The 20,174-nt window shown below is 31.6% G+C and overlaps 1 long non-coding RNA gene across 1 annotated transcript; it reads left to right on the top strand.

The window, feature by feature from the left end:
- Positions 1-9,632: 9,632 nt before the first annotated feature.
- Positions 9,633-12,152, top strand: LOC127736210 (uncharacterized). The gene is made up of 3 exons (XR_007998857.1): positions 9,633-9,665; positions 10,550-10,628; positions 11,954-12,152. It is a non-coding gene; the product is annotated as an uncharacterized LOC127736210 (long non-coding RNA).
- Positions 12,153-20,174: the final 8,022 nt, after the last annotated feature.

The raw sequence follows: 20,174 nt of genomic DNA on the forward strand, positions 1-20,174 counted from the left end.
TCTGTCTGAAATGCTAGTGAACAAAAATGAATTGACTACAAGCGAACTGTCTGAACAGTACTGAGTTGACTGCAAGCGAACTGTCTAAACAGTACTAAATTGACTGCAAGCGAACTGTCTGAACAGTACTGAATTGACTACAAGCAATTTGTCTAAACAGTACTGAATTGACTACAAGCGATCTGTCTAAACAGTACTGAATTTACTACAAGCGATGTGTCTAAACAGAACTGAATTGACTACAAGCGATCTGTCTAAACAGTACTGAATTAACTACAAGCGATCTGTTTAAACCGTACTGAATTGACTGCAAGCGAACTGTCTGAGCAGTAATGAATTGACTTTTTTTGGTAAACCTGGTGACATTAAAAAGTTCATATTTTTTAGATTTCTAGTTGTGAACATGATTTATCAGTAGCCTGGGATTCTGCCTCACTGCTCACCAGTAGACATACTGACGCAAAAGGGGGTTGGGTGGGGAGTGGTTGATCAGGTTACCAGGCTAATTAATCTCAGGGTGAACGACAGTTTAGGTACAGCGGTCAAAACTTTTCAAGTTTCGTGGTACTATTTCAGCGTCCCTCCGTCAATTTTAAATATGGTATGGTTAAAGAGATCTATTTGTTAATGTATTTAAATATAGCAAGTTTCAACATAGAAAGATTATCGATGACCAATAATCATAAATTTATCAATTTAATTAAAATTAAATCATTGTATTGCTCCTGTTCTGATAAAATGCGCGACATTCAAGGATTTAATATCAATAAGTTTGCTTTTATATCCCTTTTATATTTACCCTATAGTTTAATTCTTATAGGTCAAACTGTATCATTAAAGAATCTGTCCCGTGAAAGTTTTATTTGATTTGGATTAAGATAAAAGGGGCAATGCTTTGTTAATATTTCGAAAATTTGTAAGAAAAGAAAAACAATTTATATCGGTCAAGAATTCATGTTCATACATTCCAAAATATGAAAGGGTTTCTTTAGTCATCATCCGTTCACTGCATGATGGGGCGTTAAAAAACGATCAATTTTCGAATAAAATGTCAAACAAACCAAAAAAATGTTGGAATTTGTAGGTAAATAGGTTAACATGAAACACGAATACCTCTACTGAATAAAGAAGTACTGTTAAAAAAAGTTCATGCTTGATTAGTTTACCTTGTTTCTATATAAAATTAAAGTTTGTGAATGATTATGTTATATTGAGATATTTATTTAAAATTGTGCAAAAACGTGATGTGGCACGTTATATACAGAATTGATATAAATAAATGACATAAGATAAAATCGGCTTAAATCGTAGGGTGTAACAAATTTTTAATTTTGCTAAAGTAGTTCCAACAAACACAATCAAAGTAACTTTTTTATGGTGGTTTATACCCAAAATAACTGTCCTTCCAGTAAAATATATGATTTTCCCACATTTAAGCAGAAATCTACTTCAAAGCGTTTATTATTTTAAAACATACAAATGAATGTGACAATGTGTAAGCAACATCTCGAAGACTCAAAATGAACAATAAACAATCATGAGTCGAAAAATACCCGACAACTAATACCATTAAAAACCTGAAAAACAAACAAAAAAACAAACAAAAGTCTACAAAACACTGCATAGAAAACGAAATACTGAGCAACATAAACCCCACCATAAACTAGAGGGGGTCTCAGTTGGTTCGCACGGGTGAGCAAAACCTGTTCGACTTGTAGCATATCCGACATGTTGCTCATGGCAAGTACAAGTTCGGTGATAAGTCTCGTTCGGTGATAAGTCTCGTTTGGTGATAAGTCTCGTTCGGTGATAAGTCTCGTTCGGTGATGTAAGAATCGAGGAAAAAGTAAAACAACAAAAATATCGAACTCCGAGGAAAATTAAAATCGGAAAGTCCCTTAACAATTGGCAAAATCAAAAGCTCTAGCATATCTAACGAATGGAAAACAACTGTCATAAAAGAAAAGACTGTGGTATTGCGACAACACAGTTGGAACATATCCGTGGTGATCTTTCTGATTCAACACTAACTTTTACAGTCACCAATACGTATCGATTGTACGATAGGATGTTTCTGTGTGTTCAACTCACGAATATATGTTTTCGTGGTCTGATATCTTCAGATACGGAAATCACAGGGTTGTATACCTTCTTGTTACGATTGTAAATGTTGTTATTATCATAATTATTTCTCTATTGAAAAAATCCAAACAAATAACTATAGACTTCCTTGTAATGTGTCTTGACAAATGTTTAATTACTAACAAACCTATAGAAATATGACAAAATGTATAAATATCATACGTTTATTACTAATTTATATATGACAAGAAATATAGGATATTTATACATGTGAAACATTCAGACGTAATATATTCTGCAGTCTCCTTTTTCAAAATTTTCATTTCATTAGACTAAAAATATATCGAAAACAAACATGCTTTACGTTCTAAGCGATTGTCCGGAATGTAAATTTTGAACATCAATTAAAAAAGTCCCTTAGTGGTGATTATAAACAAAAATATCCTATTGAGGATTTTTGTTGTTGTTTAAATGTCTAAATGATTTGCATTGATATAAATCGATATGGGACCTTAAAGTTTCTCTGAATACATGATTAATAAATGTATATAAAAATGGGGAGAAGTGGTATGATTGCCGATTAGACAACTATCAACAAGGTTACAACTGACGTGGGTTTAACTATACGGTTTTCAACAAGGAGCAAAACCCATACTCTATATGCAGCTTTAAAATACTCCTACATACGGCATGATCTATTATAAAACTATACACAAAGAACAAATATGACAAAAAAAAAAACCCGACAAACCGATAACAATTACTAAGTGATGTAGTGATAAATTTAACATTACCACTTGGAACTCTTATTTAATAGTTTCTTTGTAAGCAGCAACTAATATCAAGGAAATCGTGATAAGAAATGTAAGTTCTTAAATATCCTATCAACTGTTTTGTTCTCAACCTCATTGTCAATTTCTAGATATGAGTCAAGATATGACTGCACAGTTTTTCTTGTATCTGTTCTTTCAAGATCGAAGGGATCGATGTATGAAACATATACATATAGTCACCAAACTTTGAATGATTTAGTGAGAGGGCTATACGTACAGTTAAAGAATAATGATAGCTTCTTTCCATTCTTCATAAGAAGAAGCCTGCCTCATATGAATAAAAGAACATGTCGGGAAGAAAAGGAGCACACTTAGCTCCCATTGGAATGCCGTTTGTTTGTTGGAAAATATGTCCTCCAGGCGTAACAAATATGTTGTCAATAAAGAAATCAAGTATCTTCATAATGTCAGTTTCAGAGAATTTTATTTACAGTTTGATTAATCCCTTTGTAGGACAAGGTACTTGTATATACGTTGGCCATTCTTTTTATAAAACAAAACAAGGCTAATTCTTCCAATGTGTCTTTTAGTTTGGAATGAAGAATACTTGTATCAAGGGAAGTAAAGTTTTAATGTAACAACCAATCAATTCATATTATTATGAACTGATTGATCACAACATGGGTTGCTGCCTCTGTTAAAATGCCATATTCTAATTGGTTAATAATAATAGAGAGACATTCTAATTTATCACATAGCTTATATTCTATTACCCTTAACGAAGACACTTGATCATTTACTCTTTTTATTAAATACGGATTGTTGTTACGAATATGACGTCATAGCTTATAACTTTCAATTTATAATTTAAAAGACAATATAGCAGAACATGTAGTTTAAAAATAGATTTAAAAAAACCCACATACACAATGTATTCCGAGGAGTAACAATCTGCTCAATCACCTATCAGATGTGTGTTTTTTATATACTGTAAACCAACTTATTTTCGCGGATACTTTATTTCGCGTTTAGCCCATATTAGCCCATTTCGCGGTGATTTAATTTCGCGATTTTCAAATTTGAATGATGCAGTTAAATAAGGAAACTTCCAAGTTTTACATATTCGCGACGATTTATATTCGCATTATTTTACTACTCGCGAAAGTCGCGAAAATAAACTGCTAGCGAAAATTAGTTGGTTTACAGTAATGTCCGTATAACATGTATAGGAATCATTTCAGCCATTTTCCCTGTCAACCTTATTTAATTTAAGTCGTTTAAGGAAGACTCATGCATTCATTTTTAAGAATTAATAAGGAGATGTGGTATGATTGCAAATGAGACAACTATCAATCCAAGTTCAAATGAAGTGGATATAAGCTATCATAGGCAACCATACGCCCTTCAACAATGAGAAAAGGCCCCGACATGAAAAATATGAAACAATTCGATTGAGAAAACTAACTGTCTAATTTATAACAAAACAAATGAACCAACGACAATCACTCAACCACAGGCTCCTGACTTGGGACAGGCACATAAAGAATGTGGTAGGGGTTAAACATGTTTGTGGGCGCCAAAACCTTCCCCCTAACCTGGGTCAATGGTGTTACAGCACAACAAAAGAACAAACTATCAAAATCAGTTGAAAGGGCTTAACTCATCAGATCGACACAAAACAGAAAAACGTATAATAAAAACACAGATCGGACGTGGCAAGGTATTTGTACATCCTAACAACAAATTGTTAGTACAGATCTGAGAGTACTCGCAGTTACTGGCAGCTAGTTCAAAGCCATATGTGTATAACAATAATATTAAGTATGGTTTTAATTTACTGATAACGAAATTAATATTTATACCAAATAAACGATACTCAAAGATCTAATTACAGTGTTGAATTAGTTACCTTTTATAATAAGTTTATTATAAGGTGGTTGACAATAAAACGACCATAATATTCATGGTCACATATCGATATAATGAAAGTGTTATATGACCTTGTTGTGGAAATATTTACATATTCTATGACGAAACACTTAACTGGTTCATACTTAAGAAAAATTAACAATAATTATGGATACAATGTATATATTACCACAAACATACAATATTACACTTTGACTGAATGCTAAAATAGCACTTTATTTATCGTCTTTGAGTAATTATAATTCATTAAAATAGGGTTTTGATTTATAAATGTTTAAAACAAACATCTCTATCTTTTCTTTTTAGGAAAACAGCATAGGTCATTTAAAGTTGTTAAAGCATAGTGTTGAATCGGTAGTTTGTAGCAAAAGTATATTTCTGTTCGCAAGACACGCATTTCCTGCAAATCATTTAACAGATAACCTCAAATCTAAACGGAGTATACGGAGCTAAATAATGTTAAAATTCTCTTACCAAAGTGGGCGGTGAAAGCATAGCAGGAGACGCTTACCCTGTCGGCGCACCTGGTCTCGCTCCCTTTGAGGTTCATACGATTCCCTTACTTTCTGTGTGTTGCCTTGCTTTGTCTCTTCATTATCAATCGATTTACCAGATTTGAACCTCGGTAAACTACTGTAGCGTAATATTCGGTGGATTCAACTAGTCATAGTAAATATGTCAGATGCCAGTATAAGAGCAGGGAATTTTTGTATCCTACTGGACCATCTAAGTTCTGTTGTATTGGGATTTGTGTCGGGTTTGTTTAAGTTGCTATGTTGTATTTTGTGATATTTTATTTTTCATTGTCTGTGTTGATGCATCTGTTAATGATTTGTCTTTTTTTATTCAAATTTTTGTTCCAGTCTTTCATATTTTCATTTTTGCATGTACCGAAACTTATTAATTAATAAATTTTGATAATATCTGAGGGTAGGACAAAATTCAGAAATTATTCCGCTGTTGTGTGAGCCATAAATACCGCTATCACTTATCAGTTTTTCTTATTGACAACGCGACGGACGTAATAAGAGGAATAAGAACTGCTTATTATTCTTCTCCGGAATTCACAACCAGTTTTTGTTTGTGTCGCACATTCTTTAGTATTGTTTTATGGACTGTTTGCCTTTTTTTTTGGGGGGGGGGGGGGGAATAGTATTATATGTTTTTTCACTTGTAGTTTTGATTGCCCTTGGCATTTTCTGTTCTTTTTCAAAACCATAAAGACCAAAAAGAATAATAAGAGAAAAGCAACATTTGTCCAACTCAATCTTTACTAACTTTTCGTACAATTATTAAGTGAACATTGCCATCAAGAGATTTGCATACTTCAATCACTTATTTTGAACGTGCATAAACAGTTCTTTAGTCAGTGATAATTTCAAAAGCAACAACATTTTTTTTTATTTTACTTTTTTTTTTAAATAGACTAAGGCGACAGTAGTTAACCGTTGTTCTTGAAATCTTATAATTCTACCAAGAAGTAACAAATCAAGACAACAAACAAAAACAATATAGATAATAATTTGCGCCAAATCTGAAAATGTATTGAATTTACATTAAAAAAAAACAACTGCCGTGCTGATGTGGGTTAAAGGATTCCAAAATGATTCAATGTTTAAAAACCTATATCTAGGGAAATGTCTTAGACAATAAAAAAAATGAATACCTTTTTACGATCAAAGCTACCATTCATATTTGTAATGGCGGGTATGGTCAGGTTATTAGATAATGTTCCGAAACGAATTAATCGATAGTTGACATAAGCAAGTTCGAAAGTAGCGGACGCTGAGAGGACACGGTAATTTTATTTCAAAACAGTAAATCTGCTGGGTGAGGTATTAGTATTATTTGGTTTTGTTTTCAATTTTGTGTCAGATCTAGCAATTATGTTACCCTAAAGTAAAGGACACGAAAATTACAAAAGACGAAAAAAAAAGAAGAACGAAATAAATTGAAAAGCTGTTATCTGTTAAATTCTCTCATTCTGAACATAAATCTGCATGCAAATGCAAAAGAGAGGTGAAAGATTATAACAAAGGGATATTCAAACTCACAAGTTAAAACAAACTGACAGTGCCATGGTAAGTAACAAAAGAAAACGACCGAAAGACATATAACAGTATACAAACACAACGTAGAAACCTAAAGATTGAGCAACATGAACCTCACCAATAGCCGGGGGTGATCTCGCGTACTCCGGAAGGGTAAGCAGATCCTGTTCCACATGTGACACCCGTCGTGTTACTCCTATAAAATACATTTATAAGTTAAATCAATTGATTAGGGCATTACAAAAATTAATAAACCATCAGCAAAGTAAATGTTCTAATCCTGGAACTTGACCGACTGTAAAAATTTTGAAATAGAAACCGTTTTCATAACAAAGAACATAACAACATTGACAATACTGTAACTTGTATAAACAACACAAACATTGAAAAATTATAAAGCACAGAGAACAACACTTAAAATGAAAGCAAGAGCAAATGTTATCGTAAACTATCAACGAATTTGGTCAATTACAGTTGGCATTGATTTTAAAAATGTGGTCCTTACTTTGTGTGAATAAAACATACATATTCACCAAACTCAAACCTTCTCACAGACAAAAGGAAAAGAGCATTTTGCCAAGTTCTGTAATTTGACTTTCAGATAAATAGATGATTAGCTGTCACTCAATAACCACATTTCAGTGAGTGCTTGCATCTCATATATCCTAGTTTAATTTAGATTCAGGATACTACCACATCTAGAAAGTTTTCTTCATATCTTGATCTTTCCTTGAATATTATCAGAGATGCATGACTTTAAACTAGAACCTATGTAAAACGTGTTGATTTCTACTTTCCAATTGTGAACTTCACATTTCTCAGCAGTAACATACCCTTTGCCCAATCTTATGGCGTTGTCATATCTCAAATAATACGTTAAGCTCGTGCATGTTCACAATATATAGACTTTATCAACAGTATTTTGCTTCATACAACACAGTAAGAAGACGAGTGAAATCGACACTACATTAAAACATTTGTGTTGTATATTTATAATGTATGTTTTCACTTGAATATTTTGTTTATGTATGTTTACACAAATTTTGACTGCTACATCCCAATTATTGTTACGTTAACCAATTATGTCTGATAAGGTTGCTCACACCATTTTGTCATTATAACGTAACTTTAAACAACTTTCATACAAGTGAAAGGTTTGGGTAGCTATATAACCATATTAACCCCACCATTTTCTACGGGAAACTGTCTGTACCAAGTCAGGAATATGACAGTTGTTTTCCAGTCTTCCCGTTGGTTGATATAGTCGAGCATTTTGAAATGACATTTTTTATGGGCTTCCCAATTTTGAATTAACCGTGGAGTTAAGTATTTTTGTTAATGCATTTCTACGGGCCCCATCAAAAGTCGGTTGACCGATACGATGTGTCTATGTCTCAATTCACTAGCGACATATTTTGGTTGTCTTAGATACCCGAAAAGTCGTCTGATCAGTAATTTTCTGATTATGTTCAGATTGTGCCATTCTGAATGATTGTGTATGAGCATGACGATAATGCAAGTATAACAAGAAATACTCGGTTTGTCGACGCACACGGTCTCGCTCCTTTTGGAGTTCGAGCGATTCCCTCAGTTTTTGTTTGCCACATTGATTTGAATTTTCTTAATAAGTTAGATTTGAACATCGGTAATCTACTGTTGCCTCAAATTTAACTTCTTTCCACAAATATGTATACACTATATTTCCAAGAGTCCCAAGTTCGAGTTTGATATATATTATCCACGATCTGCTCCTTTTCAAAAAATCATTTATCATTATTCAGTGTGACACCATATTTTGATATTCAAACCATTTTTCATACAACGAAAATACAAAATCTGGCTTGGAAAGGGCCCATTATCCTGTCGACGCACCCGGTATTCTCTCTTTTCGAAGTTCAGGGAATCCCTCAGTCTTTGTTTTTAACCTTGATTTTGATCTTCTTGTTTGATTTATGAGATTTGATAACCTGTTGCTACTAATCCGAGATTCAAGTAGTGTTATTTTCTTATTATTGAATCCTCCCCGTTTATTTTTATCTTGATCACCAAAATAAAAAAAGGTACATAAAGATACCCGCATCACAAAATTATAATTGTGTACGCTAGATCCGATTTCGTCTTCACAAGCCTAACCAGTGGCGCTCGAATCAAAACATTTGGAATGCCAAATCAATACAAAGTTGAAGAGCATTACACACGGGAAAAGTGTACCAAATACAGATAGAGAAAACTCTGTCGCAAGGTAGACCAACCTTAAAGTGTTTCGAATATTTCAACATTTTATAAACAGCAAATTTACAGAAAATGAACATATTATGTCAACACAAAAGTGCTCATAAAACACGTATACGGTAACAAAACAAATATATGAACAAGTATTTGTGGGATTCTAAAACGGGATAATGCATTAATTTACGAATTCGCGGTGTAACCATGTTTGTCGTAACTTGTATATACTTTTCATATTAAATTCGAGAGAAGTTATATAAAACAGTTTGAGGTGTATATATTTTTCAAAATATGCACCTAAACCAACTTTTAACCCGAATTGCCTGACATTATCATTGTTTATCATAATGTGTTAAAATGAATTACAAAATGTACCTTAACCATGAAAGCCACATACTGATCAATTCTACTATCAAAAATATGAATAAACAAGTGATTAAACATCAATTAAAGATGTTTACAAATACCGTGTACATTTTTGTCTTTTGGGGGAAGTTCAAAGTTTAAACTATCGTCTTATGTAAGATATTTACGATATATAAACAGAAAAAAAATCAATCAATATCCATTTCTTTTCGTTTCTGGAGCGACACTTAACAAGGTAAGAATAAATGTTCCAATGTGCGTTTACCGGTAGTTAAATGGTCGTAAATAAAAACAGTTTTAAAGGGCTATATACGTTCTTTCTTTAATTAAGGCAAGGAAAAATTACTATAAGGAAAGAGAAAAAAAACATTCCATTAGTTATAAAATTATGATTTATTGCAATAAATTCAATATCAAGATTCATAATCAGAAAGAAACAAACGATTACTGGTGATATTTGTTTTGATAATATGTTGAGATATGTGAATTCCGATACTATTTTACGTAGACTTCGAATATCTAGAAGGTATAAATAGTCAAAATTTTGTTGAAAATATCTTCAAATTGGTTTTTGATATCTCAAACATACACCTTTAATTCTTTATCAGTGTATTATTAGGAACAAAAGATACATAAAAGGTATCAGTATAAAAAGAGCACTCAACTTCATAATACCGTTGTAAACCATATCAAAAACAATAGTACTAGGACAACAATAACAATAATAAAACAAATATTGTATTGAAAAAAAATACCTGCTTTTATGGAATCATGTCGGTGCATGTTATAATATCAGCGTTTGTACTTCGGTGTAGCTTTCATACCCAACGTCATGAAAAGTATACGTGTTTTATTCTGAGTTGGTGTCTTTTTTTTTTGTATTGGCAGTTGTTGAGTTCAGTTGAAAAAGCTGAACAGATGTGAGAAAAGAGTTTTTTTTTTCAAAATAATGAGACTAGGATGATCTCCAAAACATTCGATGATGACCATCTCAGAATCGGACAAACCTTTTCGGAAATGAGAAATCTCTCTCTATATTTGAAATGCACTCTTTACATAGTAATTTTTTTCTTGACATAAAAGAAAATATATTTTAAACTTAAGGCAATTCTATTTCAGGCAATGAAGATACTAATTGTTGTACACCTATTGTTTCTGGCTTTAACAGCTGCTGTAGCCCAGTATTATTCCGGTCAAGGTATGATTATCTTTTTAAGTGTCATCTTGGTAGTATGGAGCATTATGTGTGTCTTTCTGTCCGTCCGTTATTACGTTCAAAATCAGATTAAAGTTTTTGTTTAAGGAAGTTTATGAAGTTTTGAAACTTAGTAAACATGTATATTATTATGTAAGCTTTTTAAATTATATACCAAATAACGTTTCTGATCTCGATTTCATGGTTTATTGAACATCAAAATGTAATTGTGGGAAATAACATTATCTGGTTATTGGCTTAGGTCGCTGGGGTCACAGAAACTTGAACTTATTTAATACACATGTTCATTATGAAGTGAATATTTAACTTTTATGTGAAAATTATACTTCGACTCTTACTTCAAGGTTCACTGAACATGGTCACGTGACAATAAACAAACCCTTGTTTCAATATATTTTTGAATGGCATATGTGTACGAGTGGTCCAAGGCAATGGGCACATTACTATTGGTTTGTAATGTCTCACACTTTTAATTCCGATTCCGTTGAAGTAATAAATATAGATGTATTAGTGCAAAAATGCAGTTTAAACATTGTTAGGCTGTATAACGAGCCTTAAGGTGGTACCAAACACCTTGACTAAAATTAATTTGGCTCGTTTAATTTTCATAAAATTTTGACAAAATATTTACTTTGACCCTTTGACAAAAATATGAAAATTTCAAAAAACTTGAATCTCACACTTTATCAGAAAAATTTTCATTGGATATATAGCAGTTTGACAAACACTAATTTTGATCATTGAGAAGCTTAATATTTCCTTAACAATAGAATGTGATCAAAACGTTCAGGTGATTTTTACAGAGTCATCTCCCTGTAGTGTTATTTACCACCTTAAAACGTAAAATAATCCTGAAAGTTTTACTTGCCCTGACACTATATTATAATACTTGTAGATATTGATGTACAATGATGACCTACAGATCGAGTTTATATACTATAATTGCATATCTGGAGCGTATTTATGTATATTAGTTTATACTATGACTTACAGGTCTAGTTGCTGTTTCTTTTCCTTTTCCTTTTTTTCTTTTCTCACTTATTCAGGAATTCATGTTCATTATTTTATATCCGATTATCAATATTTTTGCAGTTCTGGTTGACCAGCTTCCTATTAAAAAATTACATAATAAAATCGCCATATAAGCAACACTAAATCTTTTCAGTGTATGTCCCTGATACACCTCGGCTTCATTAGATTCCGAGAAATGGCAGTTAACAATTAGAGTTCAGACGGGTGAATTCGTGTTGTATCGACACATTTAGCTTAAATAAATAAATAAACACTCGGCAACGATTTTTTTGCAGGAATGGGACGATACCAATATGGCAGAAGTAGAGGAGGAGGTGGAAACGGATTACGAGGAAGGTACTACCAGGGGAAATAATTGGACTGCTTCCTTTGTGTTGATGTAACAGAATAGTTCAATCTTTAAGCCTAACTTATATTTGATTGTTATATTTGTAGATTTTGTAGTTTCATAAATAAAACTTGCTAAACACAGAACTATGACTCAAATTCTTTCATTCCAAAACTTCTATCTATGTTTTCAACTTTTATCGTTTCTGTCATTTTCCCAGTCTGATTAAAATTCAGACCTATATTAGCTCTCGTGCTCGTACATATAAGCTCTTATGAGTAGAACGAAATCAGAGAACTATATTTAATTAGATTGAAGAATTTGCTAACAATCTGGTTTGCTTTGTTTACGTGTGTCTGAATATGTTTTTCGAAAGATAAATTATGTCGATTGTCACTCCAATGTCTTTTTCACAATCCATATTTTCCAATACAGTTATTCCCCCTTCATATTTTCTCATTGTTTACGCGTTCTCTGATTATGATTTGTGTTTGTTCATAATGAGAAATACTTTAATACTTTTTTCCGTGGGAAACATTAAAAGCCAAGTATCTCTCCTCTTAAATAGTTCATTTAAATCTGGTTGTATGGTTAGTATATCATTCTCATCTTTTATTTCTCTAAATAGTAATGTATCATCGGCAAATAAAAATACTTCTAATAGAACCCATTCAGGTAAATCGTTTATAAAAATTACGAACAATACTGGACCCAATACTGATCCTTGAGGTATACCACTAGTCAGATCTGGGGTAATTAAAATGTAATTGTAATTAGCTGTAATTAATTACAAACTTGAAAGTAATGCAATGTAATGTGTAATTGAACACATTTTCAATTACATGTAATGAAAGTAATTAATTACATTGCTTTTTGTCATGTAATTATGAATTACTTTTCAATTACTTCCAATTACATTTGAATAATTGCTAGGAAATATTAAACATTTTTGGCTTTTCTGATGAAATAAACATCATGCACCTGTAAATCTAATTTTCCTACATTTAGTAAGCACATTGTACTTTGATTTTTTTTAATACTTTATAAACATTTTTTATATTGAAAAAAATATATAACATTCCTAAATACTTCATTAATCATTATAGCATATTATAATATCGTTATTTGTATATAATTCGTTAATAATTTTTTTAGCAGAAATTCATAAAAAAAATCTTAAAATTAAATAACAATACCAATTTATGATTGAAATTGTTCATTCCTCCTATTCCCACTTTTTTAAAATCTGGTAAGAAAAGTTAAAATTTCATGTGGGAATAGGAGGAAAACTTGTGCAAACAAAGGATTATACTGTATAAACATTGTGTAATCAACTTTTAATTAACCAGCGTTTTTTTTTTGATAGGTAATAGGTTATTTTTGTATGTGTATGAATTCTGTGTTTTTAATTTAAATAAATATGAAAGAAATGGAAACAAATGTAGTAAATTATTCTATTTCTTTTATAACACAAATTCTGCAGTAGAGTCAATCAAGCATTATAATATGAAACAAACAATACAAGTTAAAAGCACTAAAACAAATCATACATTGTAGCACACACATTAGAAATTCACTGTATATTAGTCTGTCAAAGTTTATTTAACTATTCAACGTGAATAAGGTGGGAGGCTGTATCACCAAACTGTAATGTTGTGACTTCCTGGTTGAGGTATCTATCCATAAGCTCTTCTAATCTGTTGTTGATTTTGACATACTTTCGTTTTTGGGCCACTCTCTTCCTACCGGCTGCATACTGGATCATGGTCAGGGCGTAGCTTCCTCATGTTTCAGTAGTTTTATGACTTTAAAGACGTTTGGATGTGGGTTCTGGAATGTTTCTTCCGCTTGCTTTGCCATCCCTTTAGATGATATGTAGTCCGCAGTCCCTGTGTTGTGTAATTTTCCAATCAGTGTTTTGTTACATAGTCTGTAAAGGGCGTGTAGTTGATGTTATAATCAATCTGATCTATGTCGACTAGGGCATTAAACCACACATCTTCAACCTCAGCAGTAAGTACATGTGGAAGGATAGCGGCACGGCGTACTAGTTGATGAATGTTGTTGTCTTTCTTGTATGGAACCTGAATCCCTGTTCCTTGTGCTTTTCTCCAGATGCATTGTGTGTAGTGGAAAAAAACAGTGGTTTGCGTTGATGTAAGAAAATACATAATATGCTGCATTTTGGATGACGACTTCATGAATCATAGTCCAGGAAGATAATGGTAGGCTGAAGTTGTAGTTAGTGTTGGTGACATACATCTTTGAGTAAAGTCGGGAACCTTGTGTATGCTAGTTCGCTCTTGGCTGGAAGTAAACTGTGTACCAGTGGATACATTGCGCCGTCAACCATTGCGTGAAATGTGTAAAGTTTGAAAAATAGGCTTGGACAGGAGTAAAATGTACTTTTACCATAATAGTATATTATATCTGCTGCTGCTAATGTGTTAGATTCCTTCGAGTTCTGAAGATTTAATACACACCCAATTGCAACTGTGTTGTCGTCTGTTTAGTGTTAGCAAGAATTGGTCACCTTTGGTAGTACGTGCCCAAATACCCTGTATGATGATTTTTTATCAACGTTTTTTTGGTAAAACTGGTTCGGATGACAACTATTTAGGTTTACAAATTCAATGATTTTTTTAATCTGACTTATATTACTTCTGTTTATCTGACTTATTCTTTATTTTAAGGTAATTCTTTGAAGAAGAAAAAAACATTTTACAAATAAACAGTGTATCAATTTTTATTTTTTTTTAAATAATATACTTAAACAGTGTAAGAAATATACAAGTAAATCTTAGGTGAATTTTTAATTAACCTTGATTGTTATAAAAACAAATTATTTATCAAAACATCTATTGTTATTTGCATGTGGGAAAAGAAGGGGTTACATCCTGGTTTGCCCACTTTTGATTACCCCAATTATCAAATGGTTATATAAACAAAAAAGACAAAAGGTTTATTGATTGGAAAATTGTATAGTCTGTTCAAGTTGTGTTGCTATTTAATATATAGATATAAGAATATAGATACATATATCTCTGTAAAAATCTATTGGATAAGTTCGTTTGCAATTGATGCATATTAATATGTGTATTTTTTTCTTCCTATATTTGGTTGTGAAATTTTCATTGAATTGATTCTTTGAAGGAGATAACTGATGAAAATAAATAATAAATTGATTTTAATATTTTTTTTTAATAGCACTGAAACAATTAACATTGGCAATATTACATAAATATCATTAGCACTGAAATTTATCATTCATAATGCATTTAAGGTAGTATGGATTCTATCGCCATCTTGGATAGTAAAATAGCAGAGCACAATAGGCATCATGATAGGTCCATAGTTTTAATCAAGTCAGCAAAATGTAATGCAGGGATGCAATTAACTAATGCGATTTTTCATTTTAATGAACAAATTTATAAGATTTTAACTTATACATTGTGTAAATACTAATATTTTTACAAACGTAGATTATTTTTGCTTGATTTTCAAAGTTTTTAAATTGGCATATTAAGGGTGGTAACTCTGGAAATAGTACATTTTCTAAAAGAATCTACATGAAATTTTGCTATTTTATGTTTAAGCAAGAACAAACGAATGGTGACACTATCTTTTCTTTTGATATTCTGAAAGCATTTTCTAAAAGCTATCTTCTCGTATTTTATTTTACAATTCTATCATTTAGTTTATCTTCTACTCACATAATGATGCTTTTTCCTGTATAATCCATACACAATGTGTCATTTTGTCACAACCTGTAGCTTGAGAAAAAGGCATCATCTGTGTCTCATGAACACATTCCCCATTTATTTTATTTAGCATCAAAAAGTTATAGATATCCTTTTTCTCAAATTTTAAATATTTATTTCACTCTAACCTAAAAAAAATTGTTTTCATAAATTAAGATAAAAATGAATAGATAGAAATCTGAACACAATTATTTTCCTTTATTAGTTTATAAATATTTGTTTTTTTTTATTTTATTTTATAATCTCATTTAAAATTGGTATGACATGTATCTCTTTTTTAATATACTTATAGTTTTTATTATAATATTTTGTCCTTTTTAAATCTCAATATTAATAATCTTATAAAATTTATCTCTTTTCTAATTATATTCATAGTTTTTGTTTTAATATTTTCCCTTTTTAAATCTCACTATTGAATCAATTTTCAATCAAAAATATGTATTCTTTATAAGATTTTACAGGTGAATTACAGGTAAATAATATGCCTTAATTAAAAGAAACAGACTTTAACTGTTAAAACAACAATTCCCCTATGTTTATATATGCAAGTGATTAAAAGTGGGCAAACTAGGATGACAGCATAGAAGGAATAGTTACTTTTAAAAAGTGGGAATAGGAGGAAGACACCATTGAAATAATTTATAAATGTGTTGTTCTAACAATTAACAATTATCTTAGCCTCAGGATACTTCCTTTCACTTAATTAATTTGGGCGCAGGACATTTTAGCGAAACATTTTCCACTACTAGGGGAAATTTTAGCGCAGACATTAAAGCCCATTTTAGCGCAGGATTATTCCGTTCACATGTATTTTCGATGATCCATTTTAGCGAAAACTTACCTGGTTGAATAATACTCATCTTACTAAAACCATGGACAGAAATTTATGCTGGCTTAATGTTTAAGTTGTTTATATATTTAGTTTGGTTCATCATAGAAATAAATATTGATGAAACGAACAGAGGAAAGAAAAGTGTAATATGTGATGGATACCGATATCGGATAGACAGAATATTATTTATCATTTATTATAAAATGGGTTAAAAATATTGCGCTAAAATGGGCATTGATAATTTTAATTTCTAGCTTAAAATCATAGGAGGTGTATATTGGCTGCATATCGGCTGTTATTATATTGTGCTCTGACAGAGGCTACAGGTTCCAACCGAAAACAGCACATGTGGATTTTGAGGCAAAAGTGATGAAAGTTATGAAAGACTTTTTTAGATGTCACCCAGCTGTTTACGTTTTTCTTGATACTATCATCAAATTGCAAACAACATATATAAAAATACGAAGTATAGACGAATGTGCACCACAATCTAGACTAGATAAAGAGAAAGAAGTGTTCCTGCTGCAATTCTGTGAATAGTATTGTACATGGGGTATATCCAGAGCCCATTAGTACGTTCTCTGGGATATAAATTCCAGGCTAGAACGGACTTTTAACATTTGATTTAACCTTTTAGACTTTTAGTGCTGTATTTTAATGGACATGACATTTTTTATATTGTGCTGTCTTAAGCTTGATTCTATTAAAATTATTCATTTATTATTTATTATTTATTATAAAATGGGTTAAAAATATTGCGCAAAAATGGGCATTGATAATTTTAATTTTCGCTACAATGGGTTAAAAATATTGCGCTAAAATGGGTTATACTTTGGCGCTAAAACGTCCGATTTTTTACGCTAAAATGTCCTAGCAATGCGCTAAAATGTCCTCCGCCGATTAATTTTGAAGTACCAAAATGCCCCATAATTAAAATGCCAGAAGCAATTTTTGTTTTAAATCATCATATTTATATGTTGAAAGTTTGTTCAGATGGATACTATTCTAATAAAACACTTTATACAAAACTTGAAATATAGCAGTAAAAAGAATTTCAGTCCAATTTTGACTTGCCAAGAGACAAATCTGTAAATTTAAAAGCTAAGTACAAATGTACTATCATTGCTCTTTTATGATAAATATACTTTGTGACTTTTGAAACTTTAAAATCTAAATTAAAATTTTTAGTAGAACTTGAATTTTTTACGAAATTTGTTTAAAAATAAAAAATATATTCATCTGTATCTATATATATATACATATCTTTACAAAATAAAAAATCCCATAAAAATAAGTAATGCAAATTATGGCATGGTATTGGTTGCAAAAATTTGATATTTTTCATTTAAATGCAATATTTCTTATTTAATTGGTATATTTCTTCATTTAAATGCAATATTTTTTTTATTTGAATGGTATATTTTTTCATTTAAATGCAATATTTTTTATTCTAATGGTATAATTTTTCATTCAAATGGTATAATTTTTCATTCAAATGGTATAATTTTCATTCAAATGCAATATTTTTTATTCAATTGGTATAAAATGTCATTTGAATGCAACATTTTTTATTCAATTGGTATAGTAGTTTTTTAATTGTATGCAATAATTGCATTATGGGAAATTCATTGACGTCATAAGGTTAAATTTGCAACAACGTTTGTGATTGGTCGGAAATTGTTTGGATTTCTCCCCTTTCTTTCTAAACATGGGTGACCAAGAATTAAAAAACGCGTCAGAATATCGCCCCTCTAACTAAATCTAACGTTCGTGCGAGTCCTGCACTGGCTGTTAAAATCTTGTGGTCATAACTAGTATTTCTATTGCAAAATTTCGATGGTCAAAACGTTCGGTCCACTTTTCAAAAACCGTTTCATTGTATATGGATTTATATGCAAGTATATCGTTTTTTTTCAAATAGATAAGACACCGTTGGTTTTCCCGTTTGAATGGTTTTACACTACTAATTTTTTGGGGGCCCTTTATAGCTTGCTGTTCGGTTTGAGCCAAGACTCCGTGTTGAAGACCGTACGTTGACCTTTAATGGTTTACATTTACAAATTATGACTTGGAAGGAGAGTTGTCTCATCGGCACTCCTACCACATCTTTTTATATCTATATACAACGTAAACCAGACGTTTCTCAGACTGTTTTCTTTTTTTAATAAATCCTTTGCTGCGCGTTGTGTACTGATTGATAACTCAGTCTGGGAGAACAAGATTTATTTCAGTACCAGTTGTAATTAGGTTTGAGCAAACTTCCAGTAATTGCAAATACTCTTATGTCGGTGCTTTGTGTCTATTGTCTTAGTGTTAGTTTTTTTTGTGTGTCTCGTACCGATCTTTTGAGTTAATTTGCTGATTTGTGCAGGTTGTTATTTTATTGTACTGTTGCACCACTGTCCCAGCTTTGGGATGGGTTGCTCACAAACATGTTGTTGTACTGTTACACCGCTGTCCCAGATTAGGGGGAGAATTGGGATCCCGCTAACATGTTTAACCCCGCCACATTCTGTATGTATGTATGTGCTTGTCCCAAGTCAGGAGCCTGTAATTCAGTGGTTGTCGTTTGTTGCTTTGTTATACATATTTGTGTTTCGTTCATTTTTTTGTACATTAATTCGGCCGTTAGTTTTCTCGATTGAATTGTTTTACAATTTTGATTTCGGGGCCTTTTATAGCTGACTATGCGGTGTAGGCTTTGCTTATTGTCGAATGCCGTACGGTGACTTATAGCTGTTGATTTCTATGTCATTTGATCTCTTGTGGAGAGTTGTCTCATTTGCAATCATATCACATCTTTGTTTTTATATCCACCCTGCCATATTCTTTATTTGCCTGTCCCAGGGATGGAGCCTGTAGTTTAGTGGTTGTCGTTGGTTCCTGTCTCGACTCATATTTGATATTTTGTAAATTGTTTTGTTATGTATAATTAGGCTGTTAGTTTTTTCGTTTGAATTGTTCACACTTTTCATGTCGGGCCTTTTATAGACGACTTTACAGTATCAGGTTTTTGTCATTGTTGAAGGCCTTACGATTGTCTTCAAAAAGCATTTGTCTACATGACGGCAAAAAGCTCTACAGAGCTTATATATGTTTGTAGTATTTCATGTAACCCGACTTAAAATAAATTTTTCTTATCTTATCTTATCTATAATTGCTTACATCCACTTCATATTTGAACTCTGGTGGATAGTTGCCTTATTAGCAATCATATTCCATCTCTTCATTTTTATATTATATACGTGACTTCTAAACTCGTGTTTTCCTGAACAAGCATGAAATAATTTTCACTGGGCGTTAAAATTAGCAACAAACAATCAATCAATTTAAACTTGTGTTAAATAAGAGGAAAACCATTTGATATTTATTTATTTGTTGGGGTGGGGGACAGAATGATTTCATATATGAATATGGTTGCCTGGTAAGAGCTGAAAAATAGGCATGATTAGCGACAGATTGAAATGAATAATAATGCCCTCTCTTCCCTTCCCCATCCTTCATCTATAAATTTAAACTGACCACCACGGAATAGCCCAATAGTGTTGAAAGTAGCGTTTAACACCAATCAATCA

Source organism: Mytilus californianus, unplaced genomic scaffold (genome assembly GCF_021869535.1).
Source record: "Mytilus californianus isolate M0D057914Y unplaced genomic scaffold, xbMytCali1.0.p SCAF_3, whole genome shotgun sequence".
NCBI lineage: Eukaryota > Metazoa > Mollusca > Bivalvia > Mytilida > Mytilidae > Mytilus > Mytilus californianus.